The sequence below is a fragment of the Vicugna pacos genome, unplaced genomic scaffold, assembly GCF_048564905.1.
Source record: "Vicugna pacos unplaced genomic scaffold, VicPac4 scaffold_21, whole genome shotgun sequence".
In the NCBI taxonomy this organism is placed as follows: Eukaryota; Metazoa; Chordata; class Mammalia; order Artiodactyla; family Camelidae; genus Vicugna; species Vicugna pacos.
The window spans coordinates 12,313,278-12,319,773 of record NW_027328742.1 but is presented as its reverse complement, the minus strand read 5'-3'; positions in this window follow the sequence as shown (position 1 = coordinate 12,319,773).

The following is a 6,496-nucleotide window of genomic DNA, read 5'->3' as shown; positions in this document are numbered from 1 at the left end:
ATTCCTCCCGTGTCTCCCTCTGCCTGCTCTGTGGGCGCCCTCTTCTACCCCAGTTTGACCTGGTGTAATTCCCAGGGTTAGCCGGCTCCAAGGATGCTGGAGCGGTATGCCCAAGGGGCGGGGTCATGGGAGGCGGCAGGGTGGCTTCTGACAGGGCAACAGGGAAGTATGGCGGCAGCCCACGAAAGCCTGTGTATTTCTTCCCTTGTCCCCCTCAGCCTGCTCTGGCGGCGCCATCTGCTACCCTTCGTGCACGGGGTGCACTTCCCCGTGTTGGCCGGCTCGCGGGATGCTGGGGCGATATTCCCAGGGGGCGGGGTCGAGGAAAGGGGCGGGCGGCTGCGAGAGGGCAGCAGCGAAGGATGGGGCTGCTCACGGTAACCTGTGGATTTCATCGACTGTCCCCCTGAGCCTGCTCTGGGTGCGTCCTCTGCTACCCCATGGTCACTGGGTGCACTTCCCCGAGTTGGCTGGCTCCCAGGATGCTGTCGCAGGATGCCCAGGGGGCAGGATCTGGGAAGGGGGCGGGGCGGCTGCAGACAGGGCAGCAGCGAAGCATGGGGGCTGCCCAGGGAAGCCTGTGGATTTCGTCCACTGTCCCCCTCAGCCTGCTCTGGGGGCGGCCCTCTGCTTCCCCAGGTTCACTGGGTGCACTTCCCCGTGCTGGCTGGCTCCCAGGGTGCTGGCGCGGTATGCTCAGGGGGCAGGATCGGGAAAGGGGGTGGGGCGACAGCAGACAGGGCAGCAGCGAAGGATGGGGCTGCCCAGGCTAGGCTGTTTATTTCTTCCCTTGTCCACCTCAGCCTGCGCTGGGGCGCCCACTATTACCCCAGGTTCACTAGGTGCACTTCCCGATGTTGGCCGGCTCCTGAGATATTCTCGTGATATGCCTAGGGGCTGTGGGCGGGGAAGGGGTGTCGGGGCGGCTGCAGACAGGGCAGTAGCGAAGGTTGGCTGCTGTCCAGGCAAGCCTGTGTGTTTCCTCCCTTGTCCCTCTCAGCCTCCGCTGGGGGCGCCCTCTGCTCCCCCAGGTTCACTGGGTGCACATCTCCTTGTAGGCTGGCTTCCTGGAGGAGGCTTCGTCTGCGGTCATGGGGCGGTGAAAGGGGTTGGGGCGACGCGGCCACAAGGAGGGCGGTAGAGGAGGCTAGTATGTCGGTCTATCTCTCTGCCTACCTATATCTCTGCCAATCTATCTGTGCAACGAAGGATGCAGAGGAGGCTAGTGTGCTTGTCTGTCTGCCTAATTGAGGAGGAGAAGGAGGGGTAGTGTGTGTGTGTGTGTGTGTGTGTGTATGTGTGTGTGCGTGCGTGCGTGTGTGTGTCTGTCTTTGTATCTATGTATGTGTGTACCTACCTAATGGAGGAGGAGGAGGAGGAGGAGGTTAGTATATCTATTTGTTAATAAACGAATGAAGAGACTAGTGTTTCTGCCTCTCTATTGATATGTGTGTCTGTCTGTGTATTGGAGGAAGCCTCCCAGGACTCGACTGACCTGGAAGGATGTCAAATGCCACCCTGAGGCAGTAGAAGGACCCCAGAGAGCAGGCTGAGGGGGACTCGGGAGGAAATTCGCAGGCTTTCCTGGGAGGCCCAGTCCTTCCTTGCTGCCCTGTCTGCAGCCGCCCCGCCCCCTGGGCATAGCGCGCCAGCATCCCTGGAGCCATCAAACACGGGGAAGTGCACCCAGTGAAGCTGTGTTAGCAGATGGCGCCCTCAGAGAAGGCTGAGGGGGACACGCTAGGAATCCAAAGCTTACTTCCGCAGCCCCCGCCCCTCGCTGCCGCACTCTCTGGAGCCTCCCCCCCTTACCCCTTAGAAGGACCCCTGAGCGCACAGCGCCCGCCTCCTTGGAGCCAGCCAACAAGGAGATGTTCACCCAGTGAAGCCCACGCAGCAGTGGGCGCCCCTAGAACAGGCTGAAGGGGACCCGGGAGGAAACCCACAGGCTTGCCTGGGCAGCCCCTGTCCCCCTTTGCCGGCCTCCGTGTGGCCGCCCCGCCCCCACTCCTTTCACCGCCCCCTGAATGCAGCGACACCCGCGTCCAGGGAGCCAGCCAACAAGGACATGTGCACCCAGTGGACCTGGGACAGCAGAGGACACCCTCAGAACAGGCTGAGAGGGACAAGGGAGGAAACACACAGGCTTGCCTGGACAGCAGCCAACCTTCGCTACTGCCCTGTCTGCAGCCGCCCCGACACCCCTTCCCCGCGCCCAGCCCCTAGGCATATCACGAGAATATCTCAGGAGCCGGCCAACATCGGGAAGTGCACCTAGTGAACCTGGGGTAATAGTGGGCGCCCCAGCGCAGGCTGAGGTGGACAAGGGAAGAAATACACAGCCTAGCCTGGGCAGCCCCATCCTTCTCTGCTGCCCTGTCTGCTGTCGCCCCGCCCCCTTCCCAGATCCTGCCCCCTGGGCATCCTGCGACAGCATCCTGGGAGCCAGCCAACTCGGGGAAGTGCACCCAGTGACCATGGGGTAGCAGAGGACGCACCCAGAGCAGGCTCAGGGGGACAGTCGATGAAATCCACAGGTTACCGTGAGCAGCCCCATCCTTCGCTGCTGCCCTCTCGCAGCCGCCCGCCCCTTTCCTCGACCCCGCCCCCTGGGAATATCGCCCCAGCATCCCGCGAGCCGGCCAACACGGGGAAGTGCACCCCGTGCACGAAGGGTAGCAGATGGCGCCGCCAGAGCAGGCTGAGGGGGACAAGGGAAGAAATACACAGGCTTTCGTGGGCTGCCGCCATACTTCCCTGTTGCCCTGTCAGAAGCCACCCTGCCGCCTCCCATGACCCCGCCCCTTGGGCATACCGCTCCAGCATCCTTGGAGCCGGCTAACCCTGGGAATTACACCAGGTCAAACTGGGGTAGAAGAGGGCGCCCACAGAGCAGGCAGAGGGAGACACGGGAGGAATCTAAAGCTTACCTGCGCAGCCCCCGCCTCACGCTGCCATACTCTCTCTAGCCGCCCCGCCCCCTGCCCCGTAGAAGGACCCCTGAGTGAATAGCGCCCACGTCCAGGGAGCCAGCCAACAAGGAGATGTGCACCAAGTGAACCTGGGGCAGCATGGGGCGCCCTCAGAGCAGGCTGCGAGGGACACGGGAGGAAATCCAAAGGCTTGCCTGGGCAGGTCACGTCCTTCGCTGCTGCCCTCTCTGCAGCCGCCCCGCCCCCTACCCCAATCCCGGCCCCTGGGCTTACAGCCCCAGCATACGCAGAAATAAATTCAAAATGGCTTAGACACTTAAACGTAAGACAAGACACCACACACCTCTCGGTAGGAAACGTAGGCCAAACAGTATCCCACGTACACCTCACCCATTTTCTCCTAGGGTAGTCTCCCCAAGCAACAGAAAACTCAGCAAAAATACAAACACAAACGGGAGCAAACTGAATTCATCAGCTTTGGCACACCAAAAGAAACCAGAAGCAGAACTAAACCACGACCTACGAAATAGGAGACAATCTTTGCCAAACATGAGACTGACTAGGGGTTCATTTCCACTATATCCAAACAGCTCATCCGACTCAACGGACAGAAGACGAACCAATCCAAAAATGGGCAGAAGACGACCTCTGAAGCAATTCTTCAGCGATGACCCTCCAGCGACCAATGAGAGGCACATGACAAAACAGGCTCAAGGTTGCTAATTATCCGAGGAATACAAGGCAAAACTACAATGAGGTGGCATCTCGCCCCAGTTAGAGTGGCCACCATTCCAAAGCCCACACAGGATCAAGGCTACATAGGCTGTGGAGAAAAGGGACCACTCCTACACTGTCGGTGGGAATGTCGTTTGCTGCAGCCACTGTGCAAAACAGGAGGGAGGGTCCTCAAAAGACGGAAAATACACTGGTCAGAAGCTTTGGATCTCGGGGGCATGCCAACAAGCTCCCAAAGGCCCGGCCTCGCCCCTGCTTCTGCCCCAGCTCGCCTGTGCCCCACAGGGTCCGGGGCGGCCTCCACTCCCAGGGCAGGGCCACCCGCGCGGGAAGGCCTCGCAAGGCCTGAGGGCCAGTCTCGGCTGGCCCGGGGCCGTCCAGCGCCCTCCCATCTCCCGGGGCTGCTCCCACTTTGCCAAAGCCGCCTGTGAGCGGCGGCCAAGAAAGCCGCGCGGTTCAGCCAGTACTAAGGAGGGGGAGGAAGGCACCCCAACCAGGCCGGGGGGGCCCCGGGACCCGCCTCACGGTCCCAACCTGGACGCGCGGACTGGACCCCACCGACGCACCCCTCCCCCACCCCGGGCGCCTCCCCAACTGCACAGCCCAGGCCTCACCCGCCGACTCCCCGACCTGCGCGCCCCCACCAGCGCCCCCTTACCTGGCTCGCGACGGCAGCAGAGGCGACAGCAAGCGGCGGGAGGCCGAGACCCCAGGCAGCCTTCCTCCTCCCGGAGCTGGTCCAGGAGCACCCAGCTCCCGCCCAGCTTCCTCACGTTCTGCGCGCGCCCCAGGGACCCGGCGTCCTGGCGCCCCTGCGGGAGCGCGCAGCTTTCAGCGCCCCTCCCCCTCCCGCCTGCCTGACAGCAGCATGGAGGCTTGGCTGCGACTCCAGCAGTAGGGATGCTGCGAGTGGGGCCGGGCGGTGGGCCGGTGGAGCTTCGGGCGGTGGGGCGGTGGGGCGGTGGGGCGAGCCCAGCCCGCGGCCAGGGCTGGTCGGGTCCCCAACACCAACGCGGCCCCCCACGCCCTCCTCCAGGGTCCCGGCCCCCAAGTAGGACCACCACGGGCCCAGGGCCAGGCCTCACCCCACCAGCCCCGCTACCACTGCTCGCCGACCCCCCACCCAGTCAGTGCCTCCCCACCCCCTGCCACGCCCGGTCCCCGATCCACTGCACCCCCGAGACAAAGCTGCTTCTCCTCACACCCAAATCCCGCCCCAGGTCTGCGCCCCACTTGGTCCTAAGCTACAGCCCCTGTAAACCGCGCTCACCCCAAGGGCCTCACCCCAGGTCCCCCCACCGTCCGGAGATACTCCCCTAACCCTTCACCTGGGAATGAGCCCCCACCCTTCAGCCGGGTCACTTCCGCTCCCAGCAACCTCTCCCCCTCCCCCTGTCCGCCCTCATCGCCAGATCGCCGCACACCCGGAGTGCACCCCTACCCCAGATGACCCCCTCAGCCCTCTCCTCGCGAGAGCCGGGCGCTCCGGGCTCCGATCACCACGGCGACAGCCGCTAGACAGGGATGCCCCGGGCCCATGGCAGGCACGCAGTCCTGGCTCCCAGGGGCGCGGGCCCGGCGGCCGGGTGGGCGGGGCTTGAGGCCATTCCAATTCCCAGCCCCACCCCCACGCCCCCATCCCACCCCGAAGCCCAATGCCTCCTCAGAGCCCATGGGATAGGTGGTCCCGAGCTGCACACCGCTTGCCAGTGGGCCTTGGCTGCTTGATGCTGGTGCGGGGAGGGAGGGTGCAGCCTTAGCCCGGCCCTCGGCCCCTGGGATGGACAGCGGGCAGCAGTGGCAGTGGTAGTGGTAGTGGGGGGTGGCGGCGGAGGCGGGACAGGGCGGCTGTCCTGGGAGAGCAAGTCCACTTGCTCCCACTTCCCCCGCCGCCTGGCCTCTGCTGCCAGAGCTTCCTGGAAGGAGTTTCCCCCTGTCAGCCTGCCCCTGGGAGGCAGGCCGGCTATGGCCAGGGGGGCGGGGCGGCGGCAGTGGCAGCAGCAGAGCTGGAGATGGCAGGATTGGGGCTGACCCATACTACTAGCCAGGTACTTGCTCCCATTGCCCGCTGTCTCTGTCACTGTCGCTGTCTGTGTCTCTGTCCCTGTCGCTGCCCCCGCCCCTGCACATTGACTGCACCACGGCCACCTCTCAGGAGGAGGATCACCTGAGGACAAGCCTCCAGGGACCCTGGGGCAGCAGAGACCGCCCCCAGAGCAGGCTGAGGAGGACACGCGAGGACACCCAGTGCTCATAGCAGCACTTTTTACAGTAGCCAAAACATGGAAACAACCTAAATGTCCATCCACAGATGACTGGATAAAGAAGTTGTGGCATATTTATACAATGGAAAACTACTCAGCCATATTAAATAAAATAATGCCATTTGCAGCAAGATGGATGGACTTGGAGGCTGTCATTCTAAGTGAAGTAAGTCAAAAAGGAAAGAAAAATACCGTATGATATCACTTATATGCAGAATCTTAAAATAAAAAAGACAAATGATCTTACTTACAAAACAGAAGCCGACAAAAAACAAACTTGTGGATACTGGGAGGGGGAAGGGAGTAGAAAAGAATAAATTGGGAGTTCAGGATCTGCAGATACTAATATATATAAAATACATAAATGGCAAGTTCATACTGTATAGAATAGGAGACTACATTCAATACCTTATAGTAACTTATGGTGGAAAAGAATAGGAAAACAAACATATGTATGTTCATGTATGACTGAAGCATTATGATGTACACCAGAAATTGACAATGACATTGTAAACTGACTATATTTCAATAAAAACACATATTGTAAAAAATTTAAAAAAAGGA